The 18,204-nt window shown below is 52.1% G+C and overlaps 1 long non-coding RNA gene across 1 annotated transcript in view; it reads right to left on the reverse strand.

Annotated features, from left to right (window-relative positions):
- Positions 1-17,071, reverse strand: part of LOC144220722 (uncharacterized) — a 167,899-nt gene extending 150,828 nt beyond the window's left edge. Inside the window, exons 1-2 of the long non-coding RNA XR_013331838.1 lie at positions 16,745-17,071; positions 1,581-1,687 (exon numbers count right to left, since the gene is read on the reverse strand). This is a non-coding gene — a long non-coding RNA (uncharacterized LOC144220722). The remainder of the gene's footprint in view (positions 1-1,580; positions 1,688-16,744) is intronic.
- Between the last annotated feature and the right edge of the window lie 1,133 nt (positions 17,072-18,204).

The raw sequence follows: 18,204 nt of genomic DNA on the forward strand, positions 1-18,204 counted from the left end.
GCAGAGACAGAATTCAAAGCAAACCATCTACATCCGCAATATGTGCCCTTAACACTGCTGTTATCCAGCTTTCATACTTTAGAAAAAATGGATTATTTTCTCATACTTTATACCAAAATATATAAGTGGAACAAAGATCTAAGCTTAAAAAAAAAAAAAAAGGAAAGAAAGAAATCACAAAAATATTGGGAGAAAATGTGAATTTTAAGTTTTTTTTTAATTTAAAGTTTATTTACTTATTTTGAGAGAGACATAGACAGCACAAGTGGGGGGGGGCAGAGAGAGAGGGGGAGAGATACATTAAACTGGCTCCACACTGTCAGCATGGAGCCTTAACTCACAAAACCATGAGATCATGACCTGAGCAGAAACCCAGTGTCAGACACCTAACCGGCTGAGCCACCCAGGTGCCCCAGAATTATAAGCTTTTATTATTCTTATAGTTAATGATGACTTTTTAGTGAGAAAGGGCTTTTAACTCAAAAACTCATGACACAGGTAAGATCTGCGGCTGGAGTCCATACTCTGATGCACAGTGGGCACACGGAGACGCGCGAGAATGCAGGCTGAGGCAGGAGAAAACTGGAACGGCACGTGAACGCCGCTGCTTAGAGAAGGGTCTGCGAGTGGCTCAAAATCCTGAAAAGACCGGCCTCACCCACAGCATGGGAACATAAACTACGACCGTGCAAGACACCGCCCTCCCCATCACATGCATGAACGTGCGGTGCTGCAGAGCCCACCCTGCAGGGACGAGGTGGGAACGCGCCCCAGTAGCTGTAACTGTGTGGATTCTGCACACACTTCAGAATCTGCAGTGTGCACCCCTTCCCGCATCGCTGTCCTCTGACCCCAGCCCGGCTGCCACAGCAACCAGGCGCTCACGGCCAAATACAGGAGGCAGACCTCCTCTGCTCAACCGTCTCCAATGCCCCCCGCTCCTCTCAAGGCAAAGCCAAAGCTCTTCAGATGGCTCCTCACGGTCTGGATCTTTCTAAAGCCCTGGACCTCACCTCCTTAAAGACGTTCCCACACCGGCCAGACTCTCTGTCATTTATGAGCAACTCTCTAAACCCAAAGCATAATATAGATAAAGGTGTGCAGAGCATGTACTTTATGGTGATGAATCACATGACGAACCCCCAAACAGATGCCACATGTAACCACCACCCAGGTCACGAAGCTGAAAGTGACCAGCACCGACGGGCCCCTCTGCGCCCCTGCCAGTCACTGCCGAGGAGGTCACCGTGCTGACTTTCACGGAGGTTGTGGTTGTGTGTGCAGAACAACACACCCTCCGAGAGCCTAGGTGCTCCGGCTCGACGCCGTGAGACTCTTCCGCCCTCCTCTGCCCCCTGCCCCCTGCCCCCGTGCAACAGCGTTCCATTACCACACATCCGTCCACATCCTGTCACATCAGCTCACCACACATCACGCCACACCACAACACGGCACGCCGTACCACGTCACGCCACGGCAGGTCACAGTGTGCCGTGCCATGTCATATCATGTCATGTGAAACCATGTCACATGCCATATCATGTCATGTCATATACATGAATATCTAGTGAGGGACTTACCTAGTTTCAGGTTGATGGGCGCTGGGATTGTTTCCACTTTGGGTTCTAATAACGGATCTGTGGACACTGCCGCATGTGTCTTCAGTACACTTCCGTTGAGTATCGACCTAGGGTATGACACACACACGTGACCAACGGTGCACAATGCTAAACGTGTGTGACCTCTAAGGAGGTAAGGTCACGGGGGCCCAGAAAGATCTGGGTCATGGTAATTTTCAGTGTGGTTGCACTCCCACCAGTACTGTATGAGTGCTTCAATCATTGCAATTTTCCCCCAAATAGGTATAATGTATAAAAATTAAAATTAATATATGTGACTTTATGTTTACAGCAGTATTGTTCACAAGAGCCAAGATACAGAAGCCACTCCTAGGCCCACCCACAGATGAATGGGTACAGGAGAAGTGGTGTGCAGACACAATGGAATATTACTCAGCCATAACAAGGAATGGGATCTCGCCATGTAGGACAACACGGACGAACTTTGAGGGTATAATGCTAGGTGAAATGAGTCAGACAGAGAAAGACAAGTTAGTATATGGTTTCACTTCTATGTGGAATCTAAAACAAAACAAATGAACAAACAAACCCTCTTAAACACAGAGCCCAAACTGGTGGGGGAAAGGTGAAACAGATAAAGGGGTTAAAAGGTCCAAATTTCCAGTTATAAAATTAAGTAACAGACAAGGAAAGTACAGCGTATTATAATATTTAATAATATCGTATAAAAATAATTGAAAAATCCTGTTTTCAAGAACAAATGGTCCATATTCCCTATGTTGCAATGTTCTATGATGAGAAGAAAACATTCAGAATAGCTGAAGCCAACGTTTCTCAGCAGTTTTAATTTAACCAGAAAAGGTGATAAACACCAAGAGCTTCTCGCTAACTGTGGTCAGACTGTGTATTTATCTCCTTAGGAAAGAGAGGCGGGCTTAGCGCTCAGTCTCCCCTCCACCAACGGTTCCCTGAGGTCTCAGTGCGACGCTTGTCCAGGCAGCGGGCTCATTACTCCAGGGAAAGGGCTTTCCCTCTCTGGCCTTCCAATGTACAGAATGTACAGAATGTACATTTCCACGCAATTTGAGTTTTCATCTCTCACGCCACTGGTCAAACCCTCTATTAGTGGCCAGCCTCAGCGCACACCATTTAGACATTTTCTGGCTTCTGATTTCCTGAGACCATCCGTTGCCTCTCACTGAAAGAGCATTTGCCCTGACTTTTCCCCATGATCTTCCCAAACTGTCGTCGCTTCCTGTGTCTTCTTGTGATCATAACTTTCTAACGAGAGAAAGCTCATCCAGGCTGCGGGGGTGAGTTGCACACGTCCCAACTGGAGGTGACCCGGGTGAGCGTGCAGTCCTTGCCTTTGCAGGTGCGGTTCTCCAGCTAGTCAGTTAAGTCTATTGTTAGAATGGAAATGACTGTGATTATAGTCACAATTTGCATGNAGAGGAAGGCAGCTTATCGTAGTCATCGCCCTTAGCACAGAGCCTTGCCGTCCACAAATGCGTGGGTGAATGGACCGAGACAGAAAGACCAGGGAAGCCAGCATGGTGGACTGATCTTTTTTCCTGCCTTCTGGAAACTTCACAGACTCTGACATGGACTCCTCTGTTCTGAAGGAAGCTCAGGTGAAGGATCGCATATAACCCGCTCACGATTCACATCCGTTCCTGTAGCTCTTTGGCTTAAATGCTTAACATACTCTTTTCTGTACCCATTTTTTTCAGCAATTAAAAAAATTAAAACGCTGAGATCACAGGCAAAAATTCTGAGGTCACTTCCCCCCAAGTGAGAGAGACAGGCAAATACAGAAATTCACGACCTCCTGGAGCAGAAACCCTCCAGGAGCCCGTATCCGGGGAGGAGAGGTAACCTGTAATTTAGTACAAATAGCAATAGGTGGAGACTCAGTGTAGACAGCTCTCAGTGTGGACAGCTCTCAGCATGGACAGCTCTGAGGGACAAAAACTCCCGGGGGCGCCCACACTTTCATGGATTTTACCTCTAGAAGCTGTACCAGGTGCTCAAGAAAACAGGAGGGAACTCCCCTTGCACTTGTGCAGGAGTGGGGCGGGGCAGCCATTCTGAAACAACCCGAGGCACTCTACTACTGACAAGGCCTGCCCGCAGAGAAACTAACCTCTGGGGCTGTTATCAGAGCTTCATTGACCCAAGGAAAGGGAAATACCCAACCCCAGCCCATAGCACTACCTTTTGCCCAGGACATCACGTCCAGCTTTCAACACAGAATTATCAAGCATTCTAAAAGGAAAAGAAAAATTCAGTTTGGAAACATAGAGCAAGCACCAGAACCAAGTCGGACATGGTAGGAAAGGTGAAATGATCAGAACATCAACTTAAAGTTATCATGATTAAAATCCATGCAAGAATAGATGGGCAATGTAAACAGAGGTGGGAGTCTAAGGATCAAAACCAAATGACAATAATCTAAGATAATGAGACAGAAACTAGGGATGCCGCTGATGGACTCGCTGGTAGACTGGACACAACCGAGGAAGTAATCTCTGAGCTGGAGAATATTCAACAAAAACACAATCATCATCTGAGTCACAGTTTACTTCTTTGTAGAAATTATAAAACTCATTCAAATTTCCAAAGCAGTTTTTAAAAAGAAGAGTAAAGTGGGAAGACTCACACTTCATGGTTTGAAAACTTACCAAAGAGCAATAGCAGTCAAGAGAATGCTGTACTGCACAAGAATAGCCACATAGATCTGTGGGATAGAATTGAGAGTCCGGAAGTAAACCTGCACATCGACGGTCAGTTGATCTTCAACAAGTGTGCCAAGACTATCCAATTAGGAAAGAACAGTCTTCAACAAACTGCATGGGCCACACACAAAATAATGGATCTGAATGTTCTCCTGGTGCCAGGCACAAAAGTTAACTCAAAATAGATGAAAGACCTAAATGTAATAACTATAAAACTTCTAGAAGAAAACATAGGAGTAAATCTTCATGACTTTGGGTCTGGCAAAGGATTCTGACATGCAACAGCACAAGTACAAACCATAAAGGAAAGAGATTCATTGGACTTTATCAAAATTAAAATCCACGCTGCGAAAACACCATCAGGGAAGTGAAAAGATGCCCCACAGAATGGGAGAAAACATTCGCAAATCACAAACCAGATAAAGGACTCCTATGAAGAATATATAAAGAACACTTGTAAGTCAATGATAAAAAGTCTAACAATCCAATTAAAAAATTGGCAAAGGATCTGAATAGACATTTCTCCAAAGAAGTTATACAAATGGCCAATATGCACACAGGAAGATGCTCCACATTTTTAGGCATCAAATTAAACTGAAACCACAATGAGATACCATCTCTATCTGTACTGACAGCAAGAATCAAAAAGTCAGATAATAACAAGCATTTTGACAAGTATGTGGAAGATCGGAACCATCATACGTCGCTGGTGGGAACATAAATGGTGTAGCTGCTCAGAAAACAGTCTGGAAGTTCTTCAAACCATTAAATATAGGGATTCTGCATTTCTACTCCTGGACAGATACCCAAGAGAAATGAAAACTTGTGTTCACACGTAAGTTATACACAAATATTTATACCAGCATTGATCACAGTAGACAGAGAGTAGAAACACCCTAAAGCTCATCAGTTGACAAACACATCAAGAGAATGTAGTATATCTACGTGATGGGAGTATTATTTGGCCATAAACAGGAACGAGGTGGTGGTGCGTGCTTCAACGTGGATGAACCGGGAATACTTATGCTAAGCGGAAGCAGCCAGTCATGGAAAGTGTTGCGTGGCCCGGGAGCAGAAATACTGAAAGCGGGGAACCAATGCAGACACAGAAGATGGACCTGGCAGGTTCATGGCTGCTTAGGGCTGGGGGCGGATGGAGATTAGCAAGTCACAGCTAATGGGAACAGAGTTGCTTTTGTGGGGATGAGAATGTTTTAAAATGGACTGCGCTGGGTGCCCACGTCTGTGCACACACTGAAGCACCATGTCCTGAGCACTCTGAACGGGTGGGTTGTATCGTTGGGAATTACATCTCAACAATGCTGATAAAGAGAGACAAGAATGCTCCACGTCCCCACTGCTCCCCACACACCCCACACTTCCAGTCATGCTCACCCTCCAGAGGCCCTGTCACGCTGAGAGCCACACGTTAGCTCTTCCTGTTGAGGCAAAAAATTTCTACTTGAAATAAGGAGTGAGAGAATGTTCACAATTTCTGGCATCTCCGACTAATCAAAAAGAGATAACATTTGAACAGTCCAATAAATGTATTTAGAACTAATTGATTCAAAGTAGTTTTTGAAAAGTTTTTGTTTTAATCCTTTTCATTAAACAGGCTAGGTGGGGAGCTATTCATTCAATTGTTTCACGAGATGCTTTTTGAGTCTGTTTGAAACCGGCAGGCATCTGTGAAGTTCTTTGAAGTGAAATCTACACTTCCCTCGAGGGGCCTGTTCAGAGCAAATCACCTGAGTGTAGGGTCCGACGGGGTGATGGTTGCTAGGAGGGGTGATAAACCCAAGGATCATAATTCCTTAAATCTGAAATGCACCTATATTGGTAAAAAGTGTCCCTTAGTGTCACTGATGAGCATTTTTCAGTGCCAAGAAGCACCACCATCACCAGTGAGCCAGTGCCAGTGACACAGGACTTGGTCACTTCACAGCCATGATGTCCTGCTTTGAATGTCCCTCCAGGCTTTGCCCAAGTGAAACGAACGTTAGAGTTGTCTTAGGTCATCGGATGACAGCTGTGACCTGGCTGCTCAGGCTTGTGCATGGGTATTTGTCAGGCCCCTGCTGTATGCTCCGGGCCACCGTCCAGGTGCCATGTTAGAAGACAGTGCCTCATGCAAGTTTTGTGCAAATGGAAAGACTCAGAGGAGCAGTAAGCAAGTACCTTGTTTACAGTTTACAGTAAACAAATTACTTACTTGTACCTAGAATCACATGAGATACTGTCAAATTCTACCAACACAAAATAAAATAAAGCTCAAGGTTTAGAAAGTGCCTTGGAAGGGGTTTATTTAAGACTGAGATCAGAGAAGGCCTCTCTGAATAGGTGATATTTTTACATGATAGGTAACACTACCCAGCCATTCTTGTGCTCTCCAGAATAGATGCCTGGTGAGCGCTACAACTAATTAAGATTCACTGTGACTCCCATTTTGAATGGGGAAATCACAAGGATAGTTAATAATTTATATTATGTTCTATACTTTTTGGTGTTTGTTTAATGTGCTAATAAAGAAGCTTTCTGGCAATGAGCTAGAGTCAGGAATTGTACAGTAAACCCTCAGTGACCACATCAGTATCGAAGGAGTGCTACCTATACCTTTATATACCTTTAACTGCTGTCAGCCTGAAAAATGATTTGAGTTGATACTGACTTCCTCCATTTTTCTCCAAATGAACAAAAGATGCAAAAGGCAACATTTTCCAAAGGGTATTCTCTGGAACACTACACCCAAGGAATGATAGGATTTAGGTAAAACAGAGATCAAAGAAATGCATGGAAAATGGGCTCACACAAAGTTAAACTGTTTATTTTTTCCGTCTGCTGGGCATTTCAGAACTGTTACTATAGCAGCTGCTTTGGAACTGACCTTGCAAATGCGTTCAGGCTTCTTGGAGACAGTAACCGCGCTTTCTGCGCCCGCATGTCAGACTGGGGGAAACGGTGGTGCAGGCTTCCCTTGACCAGTTTCTTTTCTCGGTGTTTCCCATCCACGTTAGCTAGAGGTAGCATGGTTTTAGGAAACGACTCCAAACCATTCCCCTGCTGAATCCTTCTAGCTACGCTCCCTTTTTCTGTGAATTAGACAAGCCCCTGCCCTGCCCAATGCACAAGTCTGATGGCAGAATCTAATGAAAAGTTGAGGCACCGCTACCACCATAATCTTCTCCAAAGTAAGCCTGCAGAAATGGCCCGGGCGCCCCAAGTGGTTGATAAATCAGTAGAAGCAGTCCGACCAAGTATTTTGTCCCTAGTGAATCAGACTTATCAGACAAGCCCTTGTCAAGTGCCCTCGAGGCAGAGGACGCTCTGCCCTCCTGGAGAGGACACTGGACAGGGAGGGGCAGGCGGCAAGCAGGTAGGCGGAGACACGACAGGAGTCTGAGGATCACAGGTGGCAAGAAGAAGAATGTAGAAAGGAAGGGCACTGGAGTGACGGAGTGCGTGAGGGCTTTTACAGGATCGGCCAGGAAACCGCTGAGGAACCAGCATCTCATGGAGACCTCGCAGGAGCGGAGCGAGGAGCCATGCGCCGGGGAAGGGAGGAGCGCGCGTGGGGAGACGGCAGCCCTGAAGCACGACGGAACCGTAAACAACAGAAAGTTAAGTGATGTTCAGTACGCAGTGGGTCTAACTCAAGACAGAAGATAGCAATACAACCCACATTTAAACCAAGAAAGTAAAACATCGGTGTTCATGACGGCTTTATTGGTGACATATTATTACTAAGGAAGTCCTTTACCAAGGGGCTGTGCTAATGCAGAAAAGTGTTGCAAATTAATAGTTTCTGTACACAAATTATTTCCCTTTAGCTTACAAGGATTTGAAGCGTTGAACAGCAAAGATTAAAAGGAGATTATGACTCGGGCCTCTGTCAAAAGGCCCATTCAACACCAACAAAACAAGAATAACACACTGTGAATCCACCCAAACAACAACCAAAGGGACAGAGTCACGACTAGTGTTGACTTTGTCACTTTAAAAATCACATACAAAATTGCTGCCAAAATTAATGTAAATTGATGTCAATTAAGATCACAACAGTGAAAAGAAAGTCTTTCAAACCAAACAACTTAATATGTGTATGGTGGGCCGGTGAGCTCACGGTGTAGGGAGCATGGCTACACAAGGGACTGGTCTGTGGCCAACACCACACGGTCTCTGGCCCAGTGAATGGAGTCTGATAGTAACGCTTGCTATAATTAAAAAATAAATAAATAAAAAGTCAGTTATGACACAGAAAGCATGATCCATAGAAAAGAAAAACTTGTAAGTGGACAGAATTAATTTTTTATTTTTATTTTTTTTATTTTTTTGAGCAGCAGAGAGAGACCGAGCCTGAGCAGGAGAGGGTCAGAGAGAGGGAGACACAGAATATGAAGCAGGCTCTAGGCTCTGAGCTGTCAGCACAGAGCCCAATGTGGGGCTCGAATCCATGAACTGTGAGATCATGACCTGAGCCAAAGTCAGATGCTCAACTGACTGAGCCACCCAGGTGCCCTGCATATAATTAATATTAAAAACTTCTGCTCTGCAAAAAGCACATAAAAGAATCAAAAGTCAAGTCACAGACAGGGAGAAAATCTTTACAAAACACATTATCTGGTAGAATCGTGCTATCCCAAATATTCAAAGAACTTCTAAAACTCAAAAGTAAAGCAAACAACCTGCTTAAAAAGTGGGCAAAAAGGGGCCCCTGGGTGGCTCAGTGGTTGAGCAGCCAACTTCGGCTCAGGTCATAATCTCACCACTCATGGGTCCAAGCCCCGCATCAGGCTCTGTGCTGACAGCTCAGAGCCTGGAGCTGCTTCAGATTCTGTGTCTCCCTCTCTCTGCCCCTCCCCCACTCATGCTCTGTCTCTCTCTGTCTCTCAAAAATTAAATGTAAAAAAAAATTATTTTTAAAGTGGGAAAAATATCTGAACAGATTCTCTCGGTGAAGATGACATACAGGTGGCAAATAAGCACATGAGAAGAGGCCCACAGCACTGGCCACGAAGGAAACATAAATTAAAACCACAGCGCGATGCCACCACACACCATTCTGAGAGGCCGAAATCCGGGATCCTGACAATGGCAAACGCTGCGAGGATGCGGAACAACGGGAACGCCCGCTCATTGTCGGTGGGAACCCAGAACGGGGCAGCGATGCTGGAAGACAGTTTAGCATCTTCCAAAACCAAACTACTTACGTTACAATCCAGCAGTTACAGTCCTTCATATTCACCCAAATGAGCTGCATTAAAAATGTAGGTCCATGCAGAAACCTGCACATGATATTTACGGCAGCTTTATTCATAAAGTCCACCACCTGCAGCAACCAAAATGTCCTTCAGCGGGTGAACAGACAGCCAGACAATGGAATATTACTTAGCACTAAAAATCAGTGAGTTACTGGGGCACCTGTGTGGCTCAGTCGGTTAAGCGTCCGACTTCGGCTCAGGTCATGATCTCACGGTTCATGGGTTCGAGCCCTGTGTTGGGCTCTGTGCTGACAGTTAGGAACCTGGAGCCTGGAGCCTGCTTCAGATTCTGTGTCTCCCTCTCTCTCTGACCGTCCCCTGCTCACGCTGCCTCTCTCTCTCTCTCTCTCTCTCAGAAATAAAAATAAATAAATAAATAAAAAACAAAAAAATTTCAAAAATAAAAATCAATGAGTTATCAAGCCATAAAAAGACATGGATAAAACTCAAATGCATTACTAAATTAAAAAAAAAAAAAGTCTACATACTGTGTGATTCCAGTTCTGTAACATTCTGGAAAAGACAGAAACACAGGACTAGAGACACAATAAAAAGATCACTGGTGGCCGGGCCTGGGGAGGGGACAGCAGGGGATTTTAGGGCACTGAGGCTGTGCTATATGACATTTGAATGGCGCATATGTGACATCATGCACGCGTCCACACCCCAGAAGTGCACAATGCACGGTCAGCCCTGACGTGACGTATGGACTTGAGTTACAAGAATGTCCCAGTATCAGCTCTTCAGATTTAACGATGGGCCACACTCATTGGTAATGGGGAACACTTGGGGGGGCGGGGGAGAGGGGGTTCTCTGGGAGTTCTCTGTACTTTCTGCTCATTTTTCTGTAAACTTAAGAAGGCTCTAAAAATAAAGCTTACTAATTAAAAATGAAATAAACAATATAATTATGTCAAAGACTCTATTAATTTGTTTAAACACCACGCTAGAATTACAGCTAATCCTTCAAAATATCACACACACCCCCAGTCCTGTGATCTTCCTTCTCAGAACACAAGGCGAAGAAATACAGACTGTATCTATTCTCGTACAGCTGCTCCAGTGCCCTTACCACACCTCCACCTGACACAGGACTTGCATTCGCTGCCTTTCCACACACTGTACGGTTCATCCACCTGGAGATTTTCATCGCTGCTGTTAATGTGGTTGAAGAGTCAACAGGCTACTCTCTGAACGAAGCCCACTGAGATGGGGGCCTGAAGGGCTTCTCTCTGTCCATGCGGAGAGGGAGCCCCGGGTCGGCCGGCTCCCCACCAGGCGGGGTCGCCCCAAAGCCCACCTTCTCGGGACCCAGCCCCACCTGGGGGTTCGCCCTGCTTGCTCACACATGCACTGCTGTTCCCCGAGCAGGCAGCGCTCCCTGGGGCTGGAACCCGCCTCCGTCCCTCTGGGCTCTGACCCACCAGCTGGTCTCCTGGTGTCTGTGCCAGTGTCCACTCTGCAGCGGGAGTGAGCCTCACCTCCCCGGAGAAAACCAAGACATTCCTCTATTTAAAACAGTTCAGGGGTGCCTGGGTGGCTCAGTCAATCAAGCATCCAACCTTGGCTCAGATCATGGTCTCATGGTTCCTGAGTTCCAGCCCCGTGTCAGCCCCTGTGCTGACAGCTCGGAGCCTGGCCCCTGTCTTCAGATTCTGTGTCTCCCTCTCTCTCTGCCCCTCCCCTGCTCGCACTCTGTCTCTCTATCTCTCAAAAGTAAATAAACATTAAAAAAAAAAAAAACCTCAGACTCTTCTAGTTGCATCTAAGACAATGAACAGGTGTGCAAGGCGCCCTGGCACGCCCCCCCAGCCTCAGCTACTGGGGTCCCAGGCCCCTCCCTGCCCTCCCTCCTGGCACCTCCGTCTCCAAGCCCCTCATCTGGGCTCAGACACAGCCAGCCTTGACCCTCCTCCCAGCTCCGTGACAGTGACTAGTTCCTGCCCATGTTCCCTCCTTTCCAGCTCTTTCTGTACGTGTAGCTGTGTGGTAATTGATGTGAGTGTTTCATCGCTGTCTCTCACTACTGTAAGCTTCGCAAAGGGCCTCCCTCATCAGGCTACCCGGGCACTGAGGGGAATGCTGTAACTAATGGCAATTAGTATCTCCCAAATCCAGGCATGTCTTTTCTTCCCGGTGACACTGCCTGGCTTCGTGGCTCTCCACACTCAAGCAGGTGACCAAACCAGCCACCGGCCAACCTCCTGGGCTTGACACCACTGTCCCCTAACACTGTGGCTGGAAAAGTCCTACTACGTGTCCTGATCGTGTCAATTCCTACATTAAAATTTTCAACAGCTCCCAACTACACTCAAAATACATTCCAAACCCTTTAGCATCGATGCAATGGCTCAGAGAAGCTTGTACGTGCTTATCTGTGCACCTGGGAGTGGCTAGAGGACTAAGGTGCTCTCTTCCCGTGCAAACGGTACCCTCCAGCCATACTGAATCTCTTACAAGTCGCCTGAACGGACCAGGTCAGGGGAAGGGAGATAAGCCCGTCCAAGAAACAGGGACTTGGACCTTCCAGATGTTTCTATATTCCCATGACCAAGGACTTGTCAACATATCCCAACTGATGAAGGCACATTACCACTCAACACACACACACACACAAAAGGTTCTGTTTTTAAAGCCTTCATAGGTTCTGGAGACATACGCCACACTGAAGCATGCATCTGGTCCACTTACCAACTAACCCCTGAGACTGTCCATTTTCAGCTGGACTCACTCCTCAAGGTAGCGGATCCAGCTGCCACGCTGCTTGGGTCCTATATGGCCCCATGGGCCTGACGGCGCCCCCAAGTGGCTGTGACACCGTGCGGAGCCCCTGACAATCTCCCACAGGAAAGCATATCACAGACCCCTGGAGTGTGAGCAAAACCGTGCTTTTCCCTGCAAGTACTTACTATACTGTGAGAGCCCCCGGATTCTTCCGGCATGATGTATGCAGGATGCACACTGCACAGTGGGCCATGAGGCCCCAGGCAACACCTGAACGAAACATACTCTTGTGTGCAGGTGGGGAGGAAGTTCCAGTTGGATGGTTAGCTCGCAGCCCAGACAGCAGCGAATCGAGGCACGCTGCACTGTCCCCGCCCCCACAGCCACAGTCCCTGTCACAGGTCAGTTCAGTAAGAACACGAGCCTGGCTCACAGGAGGTTCTGTGTCAGGTGCTCACACCGGATGGAGCCGAGCATCTGGGTCCCCCAGATCCTTGTGGGGTGTCCCCAGTGAGCACGGGGGAGGAGAGTCCCGTCAAGGGGGGGACTGAAAACTCCACTACGCACCTTCTGTTTCAGGAGGGAGACGGGTCCGAGGTCTTGGCACAGAGGTGTAGGGGAATTGTCTACCCCGTGCCATGTGCGCACACTGAAGACTGCACGGCGGAGGAGTCCCTCCATGAGCCAAGGGCGGGGGCTCTCTGCTCAGTTCACCACCTTCCCCAAGTCACCGGCGCGTATGAGGCAGGCCCACCGCAGAGTGACCATGGCAGCAGGGATGAGGCTGGGCGGGCTCCACGCCGTGGATGCTTCTCTCCTGGGTTGATCTGGGCACTGCCTGGGTTACTATCCAGGACCCCTGAACAAAGTAGCTTAAACTGGGTGCTTTACACCCACAGAAGCCTGTTCTTTCAGATCTGGAGGCCAGAAGAATGAAGTCGAGGTGCTGGCGGCGGGCCGCGTTCCCTCCTCCAGGAGGGCCCCTTCTTTGCCTCTTCCGGCTTCCAGAACAGGTGGCCGTCCCGGGCGGGCCTGGGCTTGCAGCCGCACGCAGCCCGGCTGTCTGCACTGCCGCCTGGCGCCCTTCCCTCGGGGGGTCAGATCTCCCTCATCGCACAGGGACGCCATCACTGGGGTAGGCGCCACCTCATCGATCCGAGGATATCTTATTTGAACACAGGCACCAGGGGTGAGACTTGGACATGTCTTCTGAGGGGATGTGACGCAACCTATAGCACCCCTGCCCTGGAGCACCCGCGCTGCTCGCATCAGGTCCACGCCAGGCCCTGGCATGGTGCCACTGCCCAGTGGGGAGGGGATCCAAGCAGCCACCTGCTGGCAGGCTGGTCACACAGGAGCACTTCCACTGGGGAGTGAGGAGAATGTTCTCCTCCTGGAAAGATGGCATTTGCTCTGCACTGCAGGCACCATCGCCCACCAATGCTATCGCCACTCATGGGCTTCTGGATGCGTGACAACCAGATGCTCCCTCCTGCCCCCGCCGCCAATGTCGCCTCTGACCTGGGAAGCAGAGGTCTGCACGGTAGCATGGCATCGGCACATGCCCTTCCCGATGCCACCAACCACGCCAGCACCCAGGAGCCCCACAGATGCGCGGTGAAGCCCTACTCAGTGCTGAAACATGCGTGTAGGGGACGGGCATCTGCAGGGTGAGGCTGCGGTCCTGCAGGCTGGGTCTGTGCTGGGACCAGCAGCCAGGAGAGCCTGGAGTCAGGGCGAGAAGCCGGGGGACCCCGTTAATGACCACAATGAATAACCCACCAGAAACATCTTGTGTCTCTGGGTCTCCGGGTCCTCCGGGCCTGGAATTTTCTTCCTGCCAAGTGAAACCTCATGGTGACAACAGTGGTGTCCTCCAGGCGGACGCTGACTCGGCCCCGCTGCCACAGGGGGCCCCTCATGCCACTGAACCATCCGGCAAGAAAGCAGTCACGGCACCATCGTTGGGGGCGAGTTATCCCAGCCATCGAGGGCAATGTGACCTGCTGCTCCCCAAGGGACACAGAGCCAGGCCACATGACATCCTCCGGCGTGACCCAGCCACGTCCCAGCAAGCGTGGGTGAATATGGCCATTCAGCGGACGCCGGCGGGCTGAGGACCCGGACCAGCATGTGAGGTGTGCCCCCACGACAGGCTGACAGCGCAGGAGCGGAGGGACTCGTAAATCCACAACCGGGACCTCCAGCTGCAAGGCCAGCGGCAGAGACCGGCCTGGGGCATCTGTGCGCACGGCCTCTGTTTGCGTGTAAAGACACGGTCCACTTCGCACACATTCACATCCATGCGGTTTTATCTAAGGAGAGTGGATCTGGCTAACTTCCCAGTTTAGCCTGTAGGATAAAGAATGTGCAGGTGGGATTTTTGTTTCTTTGTGTTCTTTTTCACGAAACCGCTTATGGTAAGGTGCGGAGCTGCTCGGATCTGACGCCCGCAGGCGGGAGGGTCTGGACATAAGTACACATCCGGGAAACTGTCCCACCAAACGTCCCCTCACCTCCAAAGTCTCCTCGCGTGCGCCATGCGTCACTATTTGTTGTGCTGCAATTCACGGCACCGAGATGGAGACGGGGACAGATGCGAGTCAGCGCCCCACTCGGGGAGCGCTGGGACCAGGGCAGGCAGAAGCGGGGACCCGCTGGCGGGGCCTTGGGGGGAGGCTCTGCAGGAAGCGGGTGTATATGGAGTGACGGAGCAGGGACAGGCACGGGCCTTCCCCCCGACCTGCTGGCCCTCAGCCCCTTCCCCACTCACTCTTGCCAGGCCTCCCCTCGGGTCCGGGGTGGGAGGCCTGGACGAGCTCAGACCACGGGGGTGGACACGTTTTCTCCTGCTCCCCTCGACGCGGTCACCGCGGCAGCAGACCCCTGGAGTCCGGCCTGACGGCAGGCAGAGAATGCTCCAGGGCACCCGTGGCGTTGTCCGGGGCAGCAGCGGGGGTGTGAGCTCCAGAGCTGTCACCCCACACAGGGGTGCGTGTGGTCAGGACGCCGCCTGGTGACCTCGCCAGGCGCAGGGCTGTGGCCCCAGATCGGCAGGGACTCCTCACTCCTCTCCCTGCAGCTCCCTCCTCTCCACACGTCTGGGCTGTTCCTGACGGATGGCGCCATCGGCATTTTCCCTGCCAACTCACTGCTCCATTCATGATCTCTCTCACCCGCCCTGGCGTCAGGGCGGCCCGGGACTCCGTCCTCGGGACTCCACTAGACGTGAGCCTCCTGCGGGCACGGACGCTGCTTGTGCGCCTGGAGTCTGATCCTCTCGCACCTCCGACCACGGGGCACGGCTCAGGTGCCCCGCGCACAGTAACTGCCGGAGAAACGCTGCACCATCAACCTCCCGTACCCTGCGAACTTCAGGCAGACCCACCTGCACGGAGTCGGCCGGCCGGGCCTGCAGGCTCACTGCTCTCTGGGGCTCTCAGAGGCACCCCCAATTCTTTGCGGCCTGAACCAAGCTTGCTCATACCCCGTCTCAAAATCCAGTACTCATTTCTTCAGTAGCATTGCTGCCTCCTGGTGTGCAGAACCAGACTCCTCAGCACTACGTCCAAGCCTGGCACAGCCCACCTCCCGAACAACGGTGCAGGTGCCCCTGAGGCGGTGTCCCTTCACGGCGGCCCGGGACCCTGTCCCACCATCCCTAGGCAGGGCTTCCCTCCCCCTGCGCCTCGGGGGTCCTGGGGTCTTGGGGTCCGAAACCCAGGTGGACTTCCCTCCACGGCTCGGCAGCCACGCCTCAGCTCCCCGGGGCTCAGTGGGAGGCTCCCCCCTCGGCCGGGGGACCTGGACCCCTGGCTGACTCCTGCCCAGGGAGGGCGCCCCGAGGGCTGTCCTTCCGTCTGTCACCCGAGCAGAGGGAGGGTCACCAACCCGCCGGCCCCTGCACCTGTCCAGGCCAGTCTTGCACTCCCGGCCCCGCCTTCCCAAGTGTGACAATACTATCATTTAGTTCGTTAACTAGGATAAAACACAACTTCCTTCCCAGACTGCCGCGTGTTCTATGCAGCCAAGCCACCCGATGTGTCACCACGTTCCCCGGCATCCAAACACGGCTGCTTCACCCTTTGGATCTGCTTCAGGGCGGAGTGCGGGGACCCCGGGCCACCCCCCGCACGTGCCCTGCGGCGTGGGGGTGGGAGTGCAGGGGCAGCCCCCCCGCCGGCACCCACGCCTCACGTGTGCGCTGCACACGCGAGGAAATCAACTTTAACCTGATTCCGTGTCCCGCGGAACCGAAAACAGAACAGGGCGGGTCTCGGGCAGTGTGACCGGCAGGCGTGGCGCTTCTGGAAGGCAGGGTCTCCCCAGGGCCAGCCCCTCAGGTCGGCGGCCACCGTCCGAGGACAGACGGGCCGGCGGCCGCGGCACCGACTGCGCGCGCCCGTCCTGGTCCGTGTGGACACGGCAAGCGCCCTGAACTCACCTCGGACGGGCTGCCGAAGCCGCGTTCCCCCGCGTGTCCGCGGACGGCCAGGGCCGGGAAACACGCAGGCTCTCTCCTCGGGGCGGCTTTGCCCCCGCTGACGGTGAAGGGGCGCGGCCGCAGAGGCGTGAACGAGGCCCCGCTGTTCGTGCCGGACGCGTCTGCACAGAGAGCCGCCCGCCGCCGGCCGCGCCCTGGGACGCGCTGTGGCGCCTTCGCGCGCAGGCGGAAGAAGCGAGCGGCGGCGGGTGACGGTCCGGGTCCAAACCCACGCACACGCACAGTCCCCGAGGGCTCCCGTTGTGCGGCCAGAACCGTGTCGTGGGGTCGCCCGCTGAGGCGGGGGGCTGGGCATGAACACGGAGCGGCTGCGGGCGGCCGCGCAGCCCCGGGTCCCCTCACGAGGGCGGACTATTTTCACGTCCGGAACTACTTTCTGGGCCAGGGGGGGGGCTCCCAGCAGTTTCCGGGAGAAACCGGGTGTTTCCCCCCGGGAACCTGGCCAGAGAGCGAGGCTGGCCCTCCCTGGTTTCCCTTCTGAAAAGGCAAAACCGGACACCCTTGATGCCACTTACGCCAAGGACATAAACTGAACAAGCCCGTTCAGCAGGACACACCTACACGCAGAGAATCGCGCCGGCTGCGGGCGGTGAGCGAGCAGGGCGCGGGGCGGGGGTCGGCCCACTGGGGNCACTGGGCCGAGGGAGGCTGTCGCCGTGGCGCCGTCCCGTCCACTGGGGCCGAGAGGGGCTGTCACCGCGGTGCCTTCCCGCCCACGGCTGAGGGAGGCTGTCGCCGTGGCGCCGTCCCGTCCACTGGGCCGAGGGGGGCTGTCGCCGTGTCGCCTTCCCGCCCACGGCTGAGGGAGGCTGTCGCCGCGGTGCCTCCCCGTCCACTGGGGCCAAGGGGGGCTGTCGCCGTGGCGCCGTCCCGTCCATGGCCTCGAACCTTAATACCTCGTCAGTGAGGGAGATCGCCTGCCTCCACGTCTTCACAGATCCCACAATGCGAAGAGAAGGAACTTACATTCAGTGTTGAGTTCTGGTTGCTGAGCTCTGTCAGGGACAGGCGGCACCCATTTCCGCCTCAGCGCCTGGGGCGCCAACACACACACACACACACTCATATGCAAACACACTCTCTCAGATACTGTCTCGTGCACACTCAAGCTGACACACTCACACGTGCACGCATACACAGACCTTTCCTTGGTAGCACACTTCACGGAGGCTTAGAAGGATGAAGTGAACTTATGTTAAAAATGTAAACAGATCAGGGCGTCTGGGGGCTCAGTTGGTTAAGTGTCTGACTTGAGCTCAGGGCGTGATCTCAAGGTTCATGAGTTCGAGCCCTGCTTCGGGCTCTGAGCTGACAGCTCAGCCTGGAGCCTGCTTTGGATTCTGTGTCGCCCTCTCTCTGCCTCCTCCCTCCCTCACACTGTCCCCCCCCCGCCAAAATGC

The sequence above is a fragment of the Crocuta crocuta genome, unplaced genomic scaffold (assembly GCF_008692635.1).
Source record: "Crocuta crocuta isolate KB4526 unplaced genomic scaffold, BGI_CrCroc_1.0 scaffold129, whole genome shotgun sequence".
Taxonomy (NCBI): Eukaryota; Metazoa; Chordata; class Mammalia; order Carnivora; family Hyaenidae; genus Crocuta; species Crocuta crocuta.